This window comes from Eleutherodactylus coqui, chromosome 11 (genome assembly GCF_035609145.1).
Source record: "Eleutherodactylus coqui strain aEleCoq1 chromosome 11, aEleCoq1.hap1, whole genome shotgun sequence".
NCBI classification, from domain to species: Eukaryota; Metazoa; Chordata; class Amphibia; order Anura; family Eleutherodactylidae; genus Eleutherodactylus; species Eleutherodactylus coqui.
In genome coordinates this window covers 53,117,782-53,136,493 of record NC_089847.1, presented here as the reverse complement: position 1 = coordinate 53,136,493, position 18,712 = coordinate 53,117,782, and the positions used below count along the sequence as shown (strand labels likewise).

At 44.7% G+C, this 18,712-nt stretch overlaps 9 non-coding genes across 9 annotated transcripts; all 9 read left to right on the top strand.

The window, feature by feature from the left end:
• The first annotated feature begins 2,637 nt into the window (after positions 1–2,637).
• On the top strand, positions 2,638–2,709 carry TRNAD-GUC (transfer RNA aspartic acid (anticodon GUC)). Its single transcript has one exon. It is a non-coding gene; the product is annotated as a tRNA-Asp (tRNA).
• Positions 2,710–5,029: 2,320 nt separating this feature from the next.
• Positions 5,030–5,101, top strand: TRNAD-GUC (transfer RNA aspartic acid (anticodon GUC)). Its single transcript has one exon. It is a non-coding gene; the product is annotated as a tRNA-Asp (tRNA).
• A 2,311-nt stretch (positions 5,102–7,412) lies between these two features.
• On the top strand, positions 7,413–7,484 carry TRNAD-GUC (transfer RNA aspartic acid (anticodon GUC)). Its single transcript has one exon. It is a non-coding gene; the product is annotated as a tRNA-Asp (tRNA).
• A 3,293-nt stretch (positions 7,485–10,777) lies between these two features.
• TRNAD-GUC (transfer RNA aspartic acid (anticodon GUC)) lies at positions 10,778–10,849 on the top strand. Its single transcript has one exon. It is a non-coding gene; the product is annotated as a tRNA-Asp (tRNA).
• A 1,365-nt stretch (positions 10,850–12,214) lies between these two features.
• TRNAD-GUC (transfer RNA aspartic acid (anticodon GUC)) lies at positions 12,215–12,286 on the top strand. Its single transcript has one exon. It is a non-coding gene; the product is annotated as a tRNA-Asp (tRNA).
• Positions 12,287–13,169: 883 nt separating this feature from the next.
• Positions 13,170–13,241, top strand: TRNAD-GUC (transfer RNA aspartic acid (anticodon GUC)). The gene has a single exon. It is a non-coding gene; the product is annotated as a tRNA-Asp (tRNA).
• An 892-nt stretch (positions 13,242–14,133) lies between these two features.
• TRNAD-GUC (transfer RNA aspartic acid (anticodon GUC)) lies at positions 14,134–14,205 on the top strand. The gene has a single exon. It is a non-coding gene; the product is annotated as a tRNA-Asp (tRNA).
• A 1,365-nt stretch (positions 14,206–15,570) lies between these two features.
• On the top strand, positions 15,571–15,642 carry TRNAD-GUC (transfer RNA aspartic acid (anticodon GUC)). Its single transcript has one exon. It is a non-coding gene; the product is annotated as a tRNA-Asp (tRNA).
• Positions 15,643–16,528: 886 nt separating this feature from the next.
• TRNAD-GUC (transfer RNA aspartic acid (anticodon GUC)) lies at positions 16,529–16,600 on the top strand. The gene has a single exon. It is a non-coding gene; the product is annotated as a tRNA-Asp (tRNA).
• Positions 16,601–18,712: the final 2,112 nt, after the last annotated feature.

Sequence of the window (18,712 nt, the reverse complement as noted above, 5' to 3'; positions counted from 1 at the left end):
CAGCGCTTTGTCCCCAGGAATCACTGCAGCTTTACCTTTGGGGAAAGAGAAAAAGTCTGATTTGTCAGACTTGAGATTTCTTTAGCTGGACTTTGCAGTTAGATGACTCAAGATATCATCTGTGGAAGCTATTTTTCTTTTGGCAGAACATCTGCGTATGTGTAAATGGGCAAAATTCTATCGGTCCCAAGAGTAAATGGGTCTGCCCGAATACTGCCATGCTTTCATCAGCTTCTTCCTCGTTAGTATAGTGGCGAGTAGTCACGCGGGAGACCGGGGTTCGATTCCCCGACGGGGAGTGCTTTTCTCGTTTTCTACAAAGCTATTTCCCAAGACTGTCACCATCTTTGACAAAGTCCATCTCAAGAAGAAGTGCTTCCTGCTAAATGCTAAGAAGCATGCCACTTTGCTATCCTCTTGCCTATGTACTGTTTACAACACCAGGTTATGTTTTTCTGCATTTCACCTCCAAACAGCGCTTTGTCCCCAGGAATCACTGCAGCTTTACCTTTGGGGAAAGAGAAAAAGTCTGATTTGTCAGACTTGAGATTTCTTTAGCTGGACTTTGCAGTTAGATGACTCAAGATATCATCTGTGGAAGCTATTTTTCTTTTGGCAGAACATCTGCGTATGTGTAAATGGGCAAAATTCTATCAGTCCCAAGAGTAAATGGGTCTGCCCGAATACGGCCATGCTTTCATCAGCTTTTTCCTCGTTAGTATAGTGGTGAGTATCCCCGCCTGTCACGCGGGAGACCGGGGTTCGATTCCCTGACGGGGAGTGCTTTTCTCGTTTTCTACGAAGCTATTTCCCAAGACTGTCGCCATCTTTGACAAAGTCCATCTCAAGAAGAAGTGCTTCCTGCTAAATGCTAAGAAGCATGCCACTTTGCTATCCTCTTGCCTATGTACTATTTACAACACCAGGTTATGTTTTTCTGCATTTCACCTCCAAACAGCGCTTTGTCCCCAGGAATCACTGCAGCTTTACCTTTGGGGAATAAGAAAAAGTCTGATTTGTCAGACTTGAGATTTCTTTAGCTGGACTTTGCAGTTAGATGACTCAAGATATCATCTGTGGAAGCTATTTTTCTTTTGGCAGAACATCTGCGTATGTGTAAATGGGCAAAATTCTATCGGTCCCAAGAGTAAATGGGTCTGCGCAAATACTGCCATGCTTTCATCAGCTTCTTCCTCGTTAGTATAGTGGTGAGTATCCCCGCCTGTCACGCGGGAGACTGGGGTTCGATTCCCCGACGGGGAGTGCTTTTCTCGTTTTCTACGAAGCTATTTCCCAAGACTGTCGCCATCTTTGACAAAGTCCATCTCAAGAAGAAGTGCTTCCTGCTAAATGCTAAGAAGCATGCCATTTTGCTATCCTCTTGCCTATGTACTGTTTACAACACCAGGTTATGTTTTTCTGCATTTCACCTCCAAACAGCGCTTTGTCCCCAGGAATCACTGCAGCTTTACCTTTGGGGAAAGAGAAAAAGTCTGATTTGTCAGACTTGAGATTTCTTTAGCTGGACTTTGCAGTTAGATGACTCAAGATATCATCTGTGGAAGCTATTTTTCTTTTGGCAGAACATCTGCGTATGTGTAAATGGGCAAAATTCTATCGGTCCCAAGAGTAAATGGGTCTGCCCGAATACTGCCATGCTTTCATCAGCTTCTTCCTCGTTAGTATAGTGGTGAGTATCCCCGCCTGTCACGCGGGAGACTGGGGTTCGATTCCCCGATGGGGAGTGCTTTTCTTGTTTTCTACGAAGCTATTTCCCTAGACTGTCGCCATCTTTGACAAAGTCCATCTCAAGAAGACGTGCTTCCTGCTAAATGCTAAGAAGCATGCCATTTTGCTATCCTCTTGCCTATGTACTGTTTACAACACCAGGTTATGTTTTTCTGCATTTCACCTCCAAACAGCGCTTTGTCCCCAGGAATCACTGCAGCTTTACCTTTGGGGAAAGAGAAAAAGTCTGATTTGTCAGACTTGAGATTTCTTTAGCTGGACTTTGCAGTTAGATGACTCAAGATATCATCTGTGGAAGCTATTTTTCTTTTGGCAGAACATCTGCGTATGTGTAAATGGGCAAAATTCTATCGGTCCCAAGAGTAAATGGGTCTGCCCGAATACTGCCATGCTTTCATCAGCTTCTTCCTCGTTAGTATAGTGGTGAGTATCCCCGCCTGTCACGCGGGAGACTGGGGTTCGATTCCCCGACGGGGAGTGCTTTTCTCGTTTTCTACGAAGCTATTTCCCAAGACTGTCGCCATCTTTGACAAAGTCCATCTCAAGAAGAAGTGCTTCCTGCTAAATGCTAAGAAGCATGCCATTTTGCTATCCACTTGCCTATGTACTGTTTACAACACCAGGTTATGTTTTTCTGCATTTCACCTCCAAACAGCGCTTTGTCCCCAGGAATCACTGCAGCTTTACCTTTGGGGAAAGAGAAAAAGTCTGATTTGTCAGACTTGAGATTTCTTTAGCTGGACTTTGCAGTTAGATGACTCAAGATATCATCTGTGGAAGCTATTTTTCTTTTGGCAGAACATCTGCGTATGTGTAAATGGGCAAAATTCTATCAGTCCCAAGAGTAAATGGGTCTGCCCGAATACGGCCATGCTTTCATCAGCTTTTTCCTCGTTAGTATAGTGGTGAGTATCCCCGCCTGTCACGCGGGAGACCGGGGTTCGATTCCCCGACGGGGAGTGCTTTTCTCGTTTTCTACGAAGCTATTTCCCAAGACTGTCGCCATCTTTGACAAAGTCCATCTCAAGAAGAAGTGCTTCCTGCTAAATGCTAAGAAGCATGCCACTTTGCTATCCTCTTGCCTATGTACTATTTACAACACCAGGTTATGTTTTTCTGCATTTCACCTCCAAACAGCGCTTTGTCCCCAGGAATCACTGCAGCTTTACCTTTGGGGAATAAGAAAAAGTCTGATTTGTCAGACTTGAGATTTCTTTAGCTGGACTTTGCAGTTAGATGACTCAAGATATCATCTGTGGAAGCTATTTTTCTTTTGGCAGAACATCTGCGTATGTGTAAATGGGCAAAATTCTATCGGTCCCAAGAGTAAATGGGTCTGCACAAATACTGCCATGCTTTCATCAGCTTCTTCCTCGTTAGTATAGTGGTGAGTATCCCCGCCTGTCACGCGGGAGACTGGGGTTCGATTCCCCGACGGGGAGTGCTTTTCTCGTTTTCTACGAAGCTATTTCCCAAGACTGTCGCCATCTTTGACAAAGTCCATCTCAAGAAGAAGTGCTTCCTGCTAAATGCTAAGAAGCATGCCATTTTGCTATCCTCTTGCCTATGTACTGTTTACAACACCAGGTTATGTTTTTCTGCATTTCACCTCCAAACAGCGCTTTGTCCCCAGGAATCACTGCAGCTTTACCTTTGGGGAAAGAGAAAAAGTCTGATTTGTCAGACTTGAGATTTCTTTAGCTGGACTTTGCAGTTAGATGACTCAAGATATCATCTGTGGAAGCTATTTTTCTTTTGGCAGAACATCTGCGTATGTGTAAATGGGCAAAATTCTATCGGTCCCAAGAGTAAATGGGTCTGCCCGAATACTGCCATGCTTTCATCAGCTTCTTCCTCGTTAGTATAGTGGCGAGTAGTCACGTGGGAGACCGGGGTTCGATTCCCCGACGGGGAGTGCTTTTCTCGTTTTCTACAAAGCTATTTCCCAAGACTGTCACCATCTTTGACAAAGTCCATCTCAAGAAGAAGTGCTTCCTGCTAAATGCTAAGAAGCATGCCACTTTGCTATCCTCTTGCCTATGTACTGTTTACAACACCAGGTTATGTTTTTCTGCATTTCACCTCCAAACAGCGCTTTGTCCCCAGGAATCACTGCAGCTTTACCTTTGGGGAAAGAGAAAAAGTCTGATTTGTCAGACTTGAGATTTCTTTAGCTGGACTTTGCAGTTAGATGACTCAAGATATCATCTGTGGAAGCTATTTTTCTTTTGGCAGAACATCTGCGTATGTGTAAATGGGCAAAATTCTATCGGTCCCAAGAGTAAATGGGTCTGCCCGAATACTGCCATGCTTTCATCAGCTTCTTCCTCGTTAGTATAGTGGTGAGTATCCCCGCCTGTCACGCGGGAGACTGGGGTTCGATTCCCCGACGGGGAGTGCTTTTCTCGTTTTCTACGAAGCTATTTCCCAAGACTGTCGCCATCTTTGACAAAGTCCATCTCAAGAAGAAGTGCTTCCTGCTAAATGCTAAGAAGCATGCCATTTTGCTATCCACTTGCCTATGTACTGTTTACAACACCAGGTTATGTTTTTCTGCATTTCACCTCCAAACAGCGCTTTGTCCCCAGGAATCACTGCAGCTTTACCTTTGGGGAAAGAGAAAAAGTCTGATTTGTCAGACTTGAGATTTCTTTAGCTGGACTTTGCAGTTAGATGACTCAAGATATCATCTGTGGAAGCTATTTTTCTTTTGGCAGAACATCTGCGTATGTGTAAATGGGCAAAATTCTATCGGTCCCAAGAGTAAATGGGTCTGCCCGAATACTGCCATGCTTTCATCAGCTTCTTCCTCGTTAGTATAGTGGCGAGTAGTCACGCGGGAGACCGGGGTTCGATTCCCCGACGGGGAGTGCTTTTCTCGTTTTCTACAAAGCTATTTCCCAAGACTGTCACCATCTTTGACAAAGTCCATCTCAAGAAGAAGTGCTTCCTGCTAAATGCTAAGAAGCATGCCACTTTGCTATCCTCTTGCCTATGTACTGTTTACAACACCAGGTTATGTTTTTCTGCATTTCACCTCCAAACAGCGCTTTGTCCCCAGGAATCACTGCAGCTTTACCTTTGGGGAAAGAGAAAAAGTCTGATTTGTCAGACTTGAGATTTCTTTAGCTGGACTTTGCAGTTAGATGACTCAAGATATCATCTGTGGAAGCTATTTTTCTTTTGGCAGAACATCTGCGTATGTGTAAATGGGCAAAATTCTATCGGTCCCAAGAGTAAATGGGTCTGCCCGAATACTGCCATGCTTTCATCAGCTTCTTCCTCGTTAGTATAGTGGTGAGTATCCCCGCCTGTCACGCGGGAGACCGGGGTTCGATTCCCCGACGGGGAGTGCTTTTCTCGTTTTCTACGAAGCTATTTCCCAAGACTGTCACCATCTTTGACAAAGTCCATCTCAAGAAGAAGTGCTTCCTGCTAAATGCTAAGAAGCATGCCACTTTGCTATCCTCTTGCCTATGTACTGTTTACAACACCAGGTTATGTTTTTCTGCATTTCACCTCCAAACAGCGCTTTGTCCCCAGGAATCACTGCAGCTTTAGCTTTGGGGAAAGAGAAAAAGTCTGATTTGTCAGACTTGAGATTTCTTTAGCTGGACTTTGCAGTTAGATGACTCAAGATATCATCTGTGGAAGCTATTTTTCTTTTGGCAGAACATCTGCGTATGTGTAAATGGGCAAAATTCTATCGGTCCCAAGAGTAAATGGGTCTGCCCGAATACTGCCATGCTTTCATCAGCTTCTTCCTCGTTAGTATAGTGGCGAGTAGTCACGCGGGAGACCGGGGTTCGATTCCCCGACGGGGAGTGCTTTTCTCGTTTTCTACGAAGCTATTTCCCAAGACTGTCGCCATCTTTGACAAAGTCCATCTCAAGAAGAAGTGCTTCCTGCTAAATGCTAAGAAGCATGCCACTTTGCTATCCTCTTGCCTATGTACTGTTTACAACACCAGGTTATGTTTTTCTGCATTTCACCTCCAAACAGCGCTTTGTCCCCAGGAATCACTGCAGCTTTACCTTTGGGGAAAGAGAAAAAGTCTGATTTGTCAGACTTGAGATTTCTTTAGCTGGACTTTGCAGTTAGATGACTCAAGATATCATCTGTGGAAGCTATTTTTCTTTTGGCAGAACATCTGCGTATGTGTAAATGGGCAAAATTCTATCGGTCCCAAGAGTAAATGGGTCTGCCCGAATACTGCCATGCTTTCATCAGCTTCTTCCTCGTTAGTATAGTGGTGAGTATCCCCGCCTGTCACGCGGGAGACTGGGGTTCGATTCCCCGACGGGGAGTGCTTTTCTCGTTTTCTACGAAGCTATTTCCCAAGACTGTCGCCATCTTTGACAAAGTCCATCTCAAGAAGAAGTGCTTCCTGCTAAATGCTAAGAAGCATGCCATTTTGCTATCCACTTGCCTATGTACTGTTTACAACACCAGGTTATGTTTTTCTGCATTTCACCTCCAAACAGCGCTTTGTCCCCAGGAATCACTGCAGCTTTACCTTTGGGGAAAGAGAAAAAGTCTGATTTGTCAGACTTGAGATTTCTTTAGCTGGACTTTGCAGTTAGATGACTCAAGATATCATCTGTGGAAGCTATTTTTCTTTTGGCAGAACATCTGCGTATGTGTAAATGGGCAAAATTCTATCGGTCCCAAGAGTAAATGGGTCTGCCCGAATACTGCCATGCTTTCATCAGCTTCTTCCTCGTTAGTATAGTGGCGAGTAGTCACGCGGGAGACCGGGGTTCGATTCCCCGACAGGGAGTGCTTTTCTCGTTTTCTACAAAGCTATTTCCCAAGACTGTCACCATCTTTGACAAAGTCCATCTCAAGAAGAAGTGCTTCCTGCTAAATGCTAAGAAGCATGCCACTTTGCTATCCTCTTGCCTATGTACTGTTTACAACACCAGGTTATGTTTTTCTGCATTTCACCTCCAAACAGCGCTTTGTCCCCAGGAATCACTGCAGCTTTACCTTTGGGGAAAGAGAAAAAGTCTGATTTGTCAGACTTGAGATTTCTTTAGCTGGACTTTGCAGTTAGATGACTCAAGATATCATCTGTGGAAGCTATTTTTCTTTTGGCAGAACATCTGCGTATGTGTAAATGGGCAAAATTCTATCGGTCCCAAGAGTAAATGGGTCTGCCCGAATACTGCCATGCTTTCATCAGCTTCTTCCTCGTTAGTATAGTGGCGAGTAGTCACGCGGGAGACCGGGGTTCGATTCCCCGACGGGGAGTGCTTTTCTCGTTTTCTACGAAGCTATTTCCCAAGACTGTCGCCATCTTTGACAAAGTCCATCTCAAGAAGAAGTGCTTCCTGCTAAATGCTAAGAAGCATGCCACTTTGCTATCCTCTTGCCTATGTACTGTTTACAACACCAGGTTATGTTTTTCTGCATTTCACCTCCAAACAGCGCTTTGTCCCCAGGAATCACTGCAGCTTTACCTTTGGGGAAAGAGAAAAAGTCTGATTTGTCAGACTTGAGATTTCTTTAGCTGGACTTTGCAGTTAGATGACTCAAGATATCATCTGTGGAAGCTATTTTTCTTTTGGCAGAACATCTGCGTATGTGTAAATGGGCAAAATTCTATTAGTCCCAAGAGTAAATGGGTCTGCCCGAATACGGCCATGCTTTCATCAGCTTTTTCCTCGTTAGTATAGTGGTGAGTATCCCCGCCTGTCACGCGGGAGACCGGGGTTCGATTCCCCGACGGGGAGTGCTTTTCTCGTTTTCTACGAAGCTATTTCCCAAGACTGTCGCCATCTTTGACAAAGTCCATCTCAAGAAGAAGTGCTTCCTGCTAAATGCTAAGAAGCATGCCACTTTGCTATCCTCTTGCCTATGTACTATTTACAACACCAGGTTATGTTTTTCTGCATTTCACCTCCAAACAGCGCTTTGTCCCCAGGAATCACTGCAGCTTTACCTTTGGGGAAAAAGAGAAAGTCTGATTTGTCAGACTTGAGATTTCTTTAGCTGGACTTTGCAGTTAGATGACTCAAGATATCATCTGTGGAAGCTATTTTTCTTTTGGCAGAACATCTGCGTATGTGTAAATGGGCAAAATTCTATCGGTCCCAAGAGTAAATGGGTCTGCCCGAATACTGCCATGCTTTCATCAGCTTCTTCCTCGTTAGTATAGTGGTGAGTATCCCCGCCTGTCACGCGGGAGACTGGGGTTCGATTCCCCGACGGGGAGTGCTTTTCTCGTTTTCTACGAAGCTATTTCCCAAGATTGTCGCCATCTTTGACAAAGTCCATCTCAAGAAGAAGTGCTTCCTGCTAAATGCTAAGAAGCATGCCATTTTGCTATCCTCTTGCCTATGTACTGTTTACAACACCAGGTTATGTTTTTCTGCATTTCACCTCCAAACAGCGCTTTGTCCCCAGGAATCACTGCAGCTTTACCTTTGGGGAAAGAGAAAAAGTCTGATTTGTCAGACTTGAGATTTCTTTAGCTGGACTTTGCAGTTAGATGACTCAAGATATCATCTGTGGAAGCTATTTTTCTTTTGGCAGAACATCTGCGTATGTGTAAATGGGCAAAATTCTATCGGTCCCAAGAGTAAATGGGTCTGCCCGAATACTGCCATGCTTTCATCAGCTTCTTCCTCGTTAGTATAGTGGCGAGTAGTCACGCGGGAGACCGGGGTTCGATTCCCCGACGGGGAGTGCTTTTCTCGTTTTCTACAAAGCTATTTCCCAAGACTGTCACCATCTTTGACAAAGTCCATCTCAAGAAGAAGTGCTTCCTGCTAAATGCTAAGAAGCATGCCACTTTGCTATCCTCTTGCCTATGTACTGTTTACAACACCAGGTTATGTTTTTCTGCATTTCACCTCCAAACAGCGCTTTGTCCCCAGGAATCACTGCAGCTTTACCTTTGGGGAAAGAGAAAAAGTCTGATTTGTCAGACTTGAGATTTCTTTAGCTGGACTTTGCAGTTAGATGACTCAAGATATCATCTGTGGAAGCTATTTTTCTTTTGGCAGAACATCTGCGTATGTGTAAATGGGCAAAATTCTATCAGTCCCAAGAGTAAATGGGTCTGCCCGAATACGGCCATGCTTTCATCAGCTTTTTCCTCGTTAGTATAGTGGTGAGTATCCCCGCCTGTCACGCGGGAGACCGGGGTTCGATTCCCTGACGGGGAGTGCTTTTCTCGTTTTCTACGAAGCTATTTCCCAAGACTGTCGCCATCTTTGACAAAGTCCATCTCAAGAAGAAGTGCTTCCTGCTAAATGCTAAGAAGCATGCCACTTTGCTATCCTCTTGCCTATGTACTATTTACAACACCAGGTTATGTTTTTCTGCATTTCACCTCCAAACAGCGCTTTGTCCCCAGGAATCACTGCAGCTTTACCTTTGGGGAATAAGAAAAAGTCTGATTTGTCAGACTTGAGATTTCTTTAGCTGGACTTTGCAGTTAGATGACTCAAGATATCATCTGTGGAAGCTATTTTTCTTTTGGCAGAACATCTGCGTATGTGTAAATGGGCAAAATTCTATCGGTCCCAAGAGTAAATGGGTCTGCGCAAATACTGCCATGCTTTCATCAGCTTCTTCCTCGTTAGTATAGTGGTGAGTATCCCCGCCTGTCACGCGGGAGACTGGGGTTCGATTCCCCGACGGGGAGTGCTTTTCTCGTTTTCTACGAAGCTATTTCCCAAGACTGTCGCCATCTTTGACAAAGTCCATCTCAAGAAGAAGTGCTTCCTGCTAAATGCTAAGAAGCATGCCATTTTGCTATCCTCTTGCCTATGTACTGTTTACAACACCAGGTTATGTTTTTCTGCATTTCACCTCCAAACAGCGCTTTGTCCCCAGGAATCACTGCAGCTTTACCTTTGGGGAAAGAGAAAAAGTCTGATTTGTCAGACTTGAGATTTCTTTAGCTGGACTTTGCAGTTAGATGACTCAAGATATCATCTGTGGAAGCTATTTTTCTTTTGGCAGAACATCTGCGTATGTGTAAATGGGCAAAATTCTATCGGTCCCAAGAGTAAATGGGTCTGCCCGAATACTGCCATGCTTTCATCAGCTTCTTCCTCGTTAGTATAGTGGTGAGTATCCCCGCCTGTCACGCGGGAGACTGGGGTTCGATTCCCCGACGGGGAGTGCTTTTCTCGTTTTCTACGAAGCTATTTCCCTAGACTGTCGCCATCTTTGACAAAGTCCATCTCAAGAAGAAGTGCTTCCTGCTAAATGCTAAGAAGCATGCCATTTTGCTATCCTCTTGCCTATGTACTGTTTACAACACCAGGTTATGTTTTTCTGCATTTCACCTCCAAACAGCGCTTTGTCCCCAGGAATCACTGCAGCTTTACCTTTGGGGAAAGAGAAAAAGTCTGATTTGTCAGACTTGAGATTTCTTTAGCTGGACTTTGCAGTTAGATGACTCAAGATATCATCTGTGGAAGCTATTTTTCTTTTGGCAGAACATCTGCGTATGTGTAAATGGGCAAAATTCTATCGGTCCCAAGAGTAAATGGGTCTGCCCGAATACTGCCATGCTTTCATCAGCTTCTTCCTCGTTAGTATAGTGGTGAGTATCCCCGCCTGTCACGCGGGAGACTGGGGTTCGATTCCCCGACGGGGAGTGCTTTTCTCGTTTTCTACGAAGCTATTTCCCAAGACTGTCGCCATCTTTGACAAAGTCCATCTCAAGAAGAAGTGCTTCCTGCTAAATGCTAAGAAGCATGCCATTTTGCTATCCACTTGCCTATGTACTGTTTACAACACCAGGTTATGTTTTTCTGCATTTCACCTCCAAACAGCGCTTTGTCCCCAGGAATCACTGCAGCTTTACCTTTGGGGAAAGAGAAAAAGTCTGATTTGTCAGACTTGAGATTTCTTTAGCTGGACTTTGCAGTTAGATGACTCAAGATATCATCTGTGGAAGCTATTTTTCTTTTGGCAGAACATCTGCGTATGTGTAAATGGGCAAAATTCTATCAGTCCCAAGAGTAAATGGGTCTGCCCGAATACGGCCATGCTTTCATCAGCTTTTTCCTCGTTAGTATAGTGGTGAGTATCCCCGCCTGTCACGCGGGAGACCGGGGTTCGATTCCCCGACGGGGAGTGCTTTTCTCGTTTTCTACGAAGCTATTTCCCAAGACTGTCGCCATCTTTGACAAAGTCCATCTCAAGAAGAAGTGCTTCCTGCTAAATGCTAAGAAGCATGCCACTTTGCTATCCTCTTGCCTATGTACTATTTACAACACCAGGTTATGTTTTTCTGCATTTCACCTCCAAACAGCGCTTTGTCCCCAGGAATCACTGCAGCTTTACCTTTGGGGAATAAGAAAAAGTCTGATTTGTCAGACTTGAGATTTCTTTAGCTGGACTTTGCAGTTAGATGACTCAAGATATCATCTGTGGAAGCTATTTTTCTTTTGGCAGAACATCTGCGTATGTGTAAATGGGCAAAATTCTATCGGTCCCAAGAGTAAATGGGTCTGCACAAATACTGCCATGCTTTCATCAGCTTCTTCCTCGTTAGTATAGTGGTGAGTATCCCCGCCTGTCACGCGGGAGACTGGGGTTCGATTCCCCGACGGGGAGTGCTTTTCTCGTTTTCTACGAAGCTATTTCCCAAGACTGTCGCCATCTTTGACAAAGTCCATCTCAAGAAGAAGTGCTTCCTGCTAAATGCTAAGAAGCATGCCATTTTGCTATCCTCTTGCCTATGTACTGTTTACAACACCAGGTTATGTTTTTCTGCATTTCACCTCCAAACAGCGCTTTGTCCCCAGGAATCACTGCAGCTTTACCTTTGGGGAAAGAGAAAAAGTCTGATTTGTCAGACTTGAGATTTCTTTAGCTGGACTTTGCAGTTAGATGACTCAAGATATCATCTGTGGAAGCTATTTTTCTTTTGGCAGAACATCTGCGTATGTGTAAATGGGCAAAATTCTATCGGTCCCAAGAGTAAATGGGTCTGCCCGAATACTGCCATGCTTTCATCAGCTTCTTCCTCGTTAGTATAGTGGCGAGTAGTCACGCGGGAGACCGGGGTTCGATTCCCCGACGGGGAGTGCTTTTCTCGTTTTCTACAAAGCTATTTCCCAAGACTGTCACCATCTTTGACAAAGTCCATCTCAAGAAGAAGTGCTTCCTGCTAAATGCTAAGAAGCATGCCACTTTGCTATCCTCTTGCCTATGTACTGTTTACAACACCAGGTTATGTTTTTCTGCATTTCACCTCCAAACAGCGCTTTGTCCCCAGGAATCACTGCAGCTTTACCTTTGGGGAAAGAGAAAAAGTCTGATTTGTCAGACTTGAGATTTCTTTAGCTGGACTTTGCAGTTAGATGACTCAAGATATCATCTGTGGAAGCTATTTTTCTTTTGGCAGAACATCTGCGTATGTGTAAATGGGCAAAATTCTATCGGTCCCAAGAGTAAATGGGTCTGCCCGAATACTGCCATGCTTTCATCAGCTTCTTCCTCGTTAGTATAGTGGTGAGTATCCCCGCCTGTCACGCGGGAGACCGGGGTTCGATTCCCCGACGGGGAGTGCTTTTCTCGTTTTCTACGAAGCTATTTCCCAAGACTGTCACCATCTTTGACAAAGTCCATCTCAAGAAGAAGTGCTTCCTGCTAAATGCTAAGAAGCATGCCACTTTGCTATCCTCTTGCCTATGTACTGTTTACAACACCAGGTTATGTTTTTCTGCATTTCACCTCCAAACAGCGCTTTGTCCCCAGGAATCACTGCAGCTTTAGCTTTGGGGAAAGAGAAAAAGTCTGATTTGTCAGACTTGAGATTTCTTTAGCTGGACTTTGCAGTTAGATGACTCAAGATATCATCTGTGGAAGCTATTTTTCTTTTGGCAGAACATCTGCGTATGTGTAAATGGGCAAAATTCTATCGGTCCCAAGAGTAAATGGGTCTGCCCGAATACTGCCATGCTTTCATCAGCTTCTTCCTCGTTAGTATAGTGGCGAGTAGTCACGCGGGAGACCGGGGTTCGATTCCCCGACGGGGAGTGCTTTTCTCGTTTTCTACGAAGCTATTTCCCAAGACTGTCGCCATCTTTGACAAAGTCCATCTCAAGAAGAAGTGCTTCCTGCTAAATGCTAAGAAGCATGCCACTTTGCTATCCTCTTGCCTATGTACTGTTTACAACACCAGGTTATGTTTTTCTGCATTTCACCTCCAAACAGCGCTTTGTCCCCAGGAATCACTGCAGCTTTACCTTTGGGGAAAGAGAAAAAGTCTGATTTGTCAGACTTGAGATTTCTTTAGCTGGACTTTGCAGTTAGATGACTCAAGATATCATCTGTGGAAGCTATTTTTCTTTTGGCAGAACATCTGCGTATGTGTAAATGGGCAAAATTCTATCAGTCCCAAGAGTAAATGGGTCTGCCCGAATACGGCCATGCTTTCATCAGCTTTTTCCTCGTTAGTATAGTGGTGAGTATCCCCGCCTGTCACGCGGGAGACCGGGGTTCGATTCCCCGACGGGGAGTGCTTTTCTCGTTTTCTACGAAGCTATTTCCCAAGACTGTCGCCATCTTTGACAAAGTCCATCTCAAGAAGAAGTGCTTCCTGCTAAATGCTAAGAAGCATGCCATTTTGCTATCCTCTTGCCTATGTACTGTTTACAACACCAGGTTATGTTTTTCTGCATTTCACCTCCAAACAGCGCTTTGTCCCCAGGAATCACTGCAGCTTTACCTTTGGGGAAAGAGAAAAAGTCTGATTTGTCAGACTTGAGATTTCTTTAGCTGGACTTTGCAGTTAGATGACTCAAGATATCATCTGTGGAAGCTATTTTTCTTTTGGCAGAACATCTGCGTATGTGTAAATGGGCAAAATTCTATCGGTCCCAAGAGTAAATGGGTCTGCCCGAATACTGCCATGCTTTCATCAGCTTCTTCCTCGTTAGTATAGTGGTGAGTATCCCCGCCTGTCACGCGGGAGACTGGGGTTCGATTCCCCGACGGGGAGTGCTTTTCTCGTTTTCTACGAAGCTATTTCCCAAGACTGTCGCCATCTTTGACAAAGTCCATCTCAAGAAGAAGTGCTTCCTGCTAAATGCTAAGAAGCATGCCATTTTGCTATCCACTTGCCTATGTACTGTTTACAACACCAGGTTATGTTTTTCTGCATTTCACCTCCAAACAGCGCTTTGTCCCAAGGAATCACTGCAGCTTTACCTTTGGGGAAAGAGAAAAAGTCTGATTTGTCAGACTTGAGATTTCTTTAGCTGGACTTTGCAGTTAGATGACTCAAGATATCATCTGTGGAAGCTATTTTTCTTTTGGCAGAACATCTGCGTATGTGTAAATGGGCAAAATTCTATCAGTCCCAAGAGTAAATGGGTCTGCCCGAATACGGCCATGCTTTCATCAGCTTTTTCCTCGTTAGTATAGTGGTGAGTATCCCCGCCTGTCACGCGGGAGACCGGGGTTCGATTCCCCGACGGGGAGTGCTTTTCTCGTTTTCTACGAAGCTATTTCCCAAGACTGTCGCCATCTTTGACAAAGTCCATCTCAAGAAGAAGTGCTTCCTGCTAAATGCTAAGAAGCATGCCACTTTGCTATCCTCTTGCCTATGTACTATTTACAACACCAGGTTATGTTTTTCTGCATTTCACCTCCAAACAGCGCTTTGTCCCCAGGAATCACTGCAGCTTTACCTTTGGGGAATAAGAAAAAGTCTGATTTGTCAGACTTGAGATTTCTTTAGCTGGACTTTGCAGTTAGATGACTCAAGATATCATCTGTGGAAGCTATTTTTCTTTTGGCAGAACATCTGCGTATGTGTAAATGGGCAAAATTCTATCGGTCCCAAGAGTAAATGGGTCTGCACAAATACTGCCATGCTTTCATCAGCTTCTTCCTCGTTAGTATAGTGGTGAGTATCCCCGCCTGTCACGCGGGAGACTGGGGTTCGATTCCCCGACGGGGAGTGCTTTTCTCGTTTTCTACGAAGCTATTTCCCAAGACTGTCGCCATCTTTGACAAAGTCCATCTCAAGAAGAAGTGCTTCCTGCTAAATGCTAAGAAGCATGCCATTTTGCTATCCTCTTGCCTATGTACTGTTTACAACACCAGGTTATGTTTTTCTGCATTTCACCTCCAAACAGCGCTTTGTCCCCAGGAATCACTGCAGCTTTACCTTTGGGGAAAGAGAAAAAGTCTGATTTGTCAGACTTGAGATTTCTTTAGCTGGACTTTGCAGTTAGATGACTCAAGATATCATCTGTGGAAGCTATTTTTCTTTTGGCAGAACATCTGCGTATGTGTAAATGGGCAAAATTCTATCGGTCCCAAGAGTAAATGGGTCTGCCCGAATACTGCCATGCTTTCATCAGCTTCTTCCTCGTTAGTATAGTGGCGAGTAGTCACGTGGGAGACCGGGGTTCGATTCCCCGACGGGGAGTGCTTTTCTCGTTTTCTACAAAGCTATTTCCCAAGACTGTCACCATCTTTGACAAAGTCCATCTCAAGAAGAAGTGCTTCCTGCTAAATGCTAAGAAGCATGCCACTTTGCTATCCTCTTGCCTATGTACTGTTTACAACACCAGGTTATGTTTTTCTGCATTTCACCTCCAAACAGCGCTTTGTCCCCAGGAATCACTGCAGCTTTACCTTTGGGGAAAGAGAAAAAGTCTGATTTGTCAGACTTGAGATTTCTTTAGCTGGACTTTGCAGTTAGATGACTCAAGATATCATCTGTGGAAGCTATTTTTCTTTTGGCAGAACATCTGCGTATGTGTAAATGGGCAAAATTCTATCGGTCCCAAGAGTAAATGGGTCTGCCCGAATAGTGCCATGCTTTCATCAGCTTCTTCCTCGTTAGTATAGTGGTGAGTATCCCCGCCTGTCACGCGGGAGACCGGGGTTCGATTCCCCGACGGGGAGTGCTTTTCTCGTTTTCTACGAAGCTATTTCCCAAGACTGTCGCCATCTTTGACAAAGTCCATCTCAAGAAGAAGTGCTTCCTGCTAAATGCTAAGAAGCATGCCACTTTGCTATCCTCTTGCCTATGTACTGTTTACAACACCAGGTTATGTTTTTCTGCATTTCACCTCCAAACAGCGCTTTGTCCCCAGGAATCACTGCAGCTTTACCTTTGGGGAAAGAGAAAAAGTCTGATTTGTCAGACTTGAGATTTCTTTAGCTGGACTTTGCAGTTAGATGACTCAAGATATCATCTGTGGAAGCTATTTTTCTTTTGGCAGAACATCTGCGTATATGGGCAAAATTCTATCGGTCCCAAGAGTAAATGGGTCTGCCCGAATACTGCCATGCTTTCATCAGCTTCTTCCTCGTTAGTATAGTGGTAAGTATCCCCGCCTGTCAGGCGGGAGACCGGGGTTCGATTCCCCGACGGGGAGTGCTTTTCTCGTTTTCTACAAAGCTATTTCCCAAGACTGTCGCCATCTTTGACAAAGTCCATCTCAAGAAGAAGTGCTTCCTGCTAAATGCTAAGAAGCATGCCACTTTGCTATCCTCTTGCCTATGTACTGTTTACAACACCAGGTTATGTTTTTCTGCATTTCACCTCCAAACAGCGCTTTGTCCCCAGGAATCACTGCAGCTTTACCTTTGGGGAAAGAGAAAAAGTCTGATTTGTCAGACTTGAGATTTCTTTAGCTGGACTTTGCAGTTAGATGACTCAAGATATCATCTGTGGAAGCTATTTTTCTTTTGGCAGAACATCTGCGTATGTGTAAATGGGCAAAATTCTATCGGTCCCAAGAGTAAATGGGTCTGCCCGAATAGTGCCATGCTTTCATCAGCTTCTTCCTCGTTAGTATAGTGGTGAGTATCCCCGCCTGTCACGCGGGAGACCGGGGTTCGATTCCCCGACGGGGAGTGCTTTTCTCGTTTTCTACGAAGCTATTTCCCAAGACTGTCGCCATCTTTGACAAAGTCCATCTCAAGAAGAAGTGCTTCCTGCTAAATGCTAAGAAGCATGCCACTTTGCTATCCTCTTGCCTATGTACTGTTTACAACACCAGGTTATGTTTTTCTGCATTTCACCTCCAAACAGCGCTTTGTCCCCAGGAATCACTGCAGCTTTACCTTTGGGGAAAGAGAAAAAGTCTGATTTGTCAGACTTGAGATTTCTTTAGCTGGACTTTGCAGTTAGATGACTCAAGATATCATCTGTGGAAGCTATTTTTCTTTTGGCAGAACATTTGCGTATATGGGCAAAATTCTATCGGTCCCAAGAGTAAATGGGTCTGCCCGAATACTGCCATGCTTTCATCAGCTTCTTCCTCGTTAGTATAGTGGTGAGTATCCCCGCCTGTCACGCGGGAGACCGGGGTTCGATTCACCGACGGGGAGTGCTTTTCTCATTTTCTACGAAGCTATTTCCCAAGACTGTCGCCATCTTTGACAAAGTCCATCTCAAGAAGAAGTGCTTCCTGCTAAATGCTAAGAAGCATGCCACTTTGCTATCCTCTTGCCTATGTACTATTTACAACACCAGGTTACGTTTTTCTGCATTTCACCTCCAAACAGCGCTTTGTCCCCAGGAATCACTGCAGCTTTACCTTTGGGGAAAAAGAAAAAGTCTGATTTGTCAGACTTGAGATTTCTTTAGCTGGACTTTGCAGTTAGATGACTCAAGATATCATCTGTGGAAGCTATTTTTCTTTTGGCAGAACATCTGCGTACATGGGCAAAATTCTATCGGTCCCAAGAGTAAATGGGTCTGCCCGAATACTGCCATGCTTTCATCAGCTTCTTCCTCGTTAGTATAGTGGTGAGTATCCCCGCCTGTCACGCGGGAGACCGGGGTTCGATTCACCGACGGGGAGTGCTTTTCTCATTTTCTACGAAGCTATTTCCCAAGACTGTCGCCATCTTTGACAAAGTCCATCTCAAGAAGAAGTGCTTCCTGCTAAATGCTAAGAAGCATGCCACTTTGCTATCCTCTTGCCTATGTACTGTTTACAACACCAGGTTATGTTTTTCTGCATTTCACCTCCAAACAGCGCTTTGTCCCCAGGAATCACTGCAGCTTTACCTTTGGGGAAAGAGAAAAAGTCTGATTTGTCAGACTTGAGATTTCTTTAGCTGGACTTTGCAGTTAGATGACTCAAGATATCATCTGTGGAAGCTATTTTTCTTTTGGCAGAACATCTGCGTATATGGGCAAAATTCTATCGGTCCCAAGAGTAAATGGGTCTGCCCGAATACTGCCATGCTTTCATCAGCTTCTTCCTCGTTAGTATAGTGGTAAGTATCCCCGCCTGTCAGGCGGGAGACCGGGGTTCGATTCCCCGACGGGGAGTGCTTTTCTCGTTTTCTACAAAGCTATTTCCCAAGACTGTCGCCATCTTTGACAAAGTCCATCTCAAGAAGAAGTGCTTCCTGCTAAATGCTAAGAAGCATGCCACTTTGCTATCCTCTTGCCTATGTACTGTTTACAACACCAGGTTATGTTTTTCTGCATTTCACCTCCAAACAGCGCTTTGTCCCCAGGAATCACTGCAGCTTTACCTTTGGGGAAAGAGAAAAAGTCTGATTTGTCAGACTTGAGATTTCTTTAGCTGGACTTTGCAGTTAGATGACTCAAGATATCATCTGTGGAAGCTATTTTTCTTTTGGCAGAACATCTGCGTATGTGTAAATGGGCAAAATTCTATCGGTCCCAAGAGTAAATGGGTCTGCCCGAATAGTGCCATGCTTTCATCAGCTTCTTCCTCGTTAGTATAGTGGTGAGTATCCCCGCCTGTCACGCGGGAGACTGGGGTTCGATTCCCCGACGGGGAGTGCTTTTCTCGTTTTCTACGAAGCTATTTCCCAAGACTGTCGCCATCTTTGACAAAGTCCATCTCAAGAAGAAGTGCTTCCTGCTAAATGCTAAGAAGCATGCCACTTTGCTATCCTCTTGCCTATGTACTGTTTACAACACCAGGTTATGTTTTTCTGCATTTCACCTCCAAACAGCGCTTTGTCCCCAGGAATCACTGCA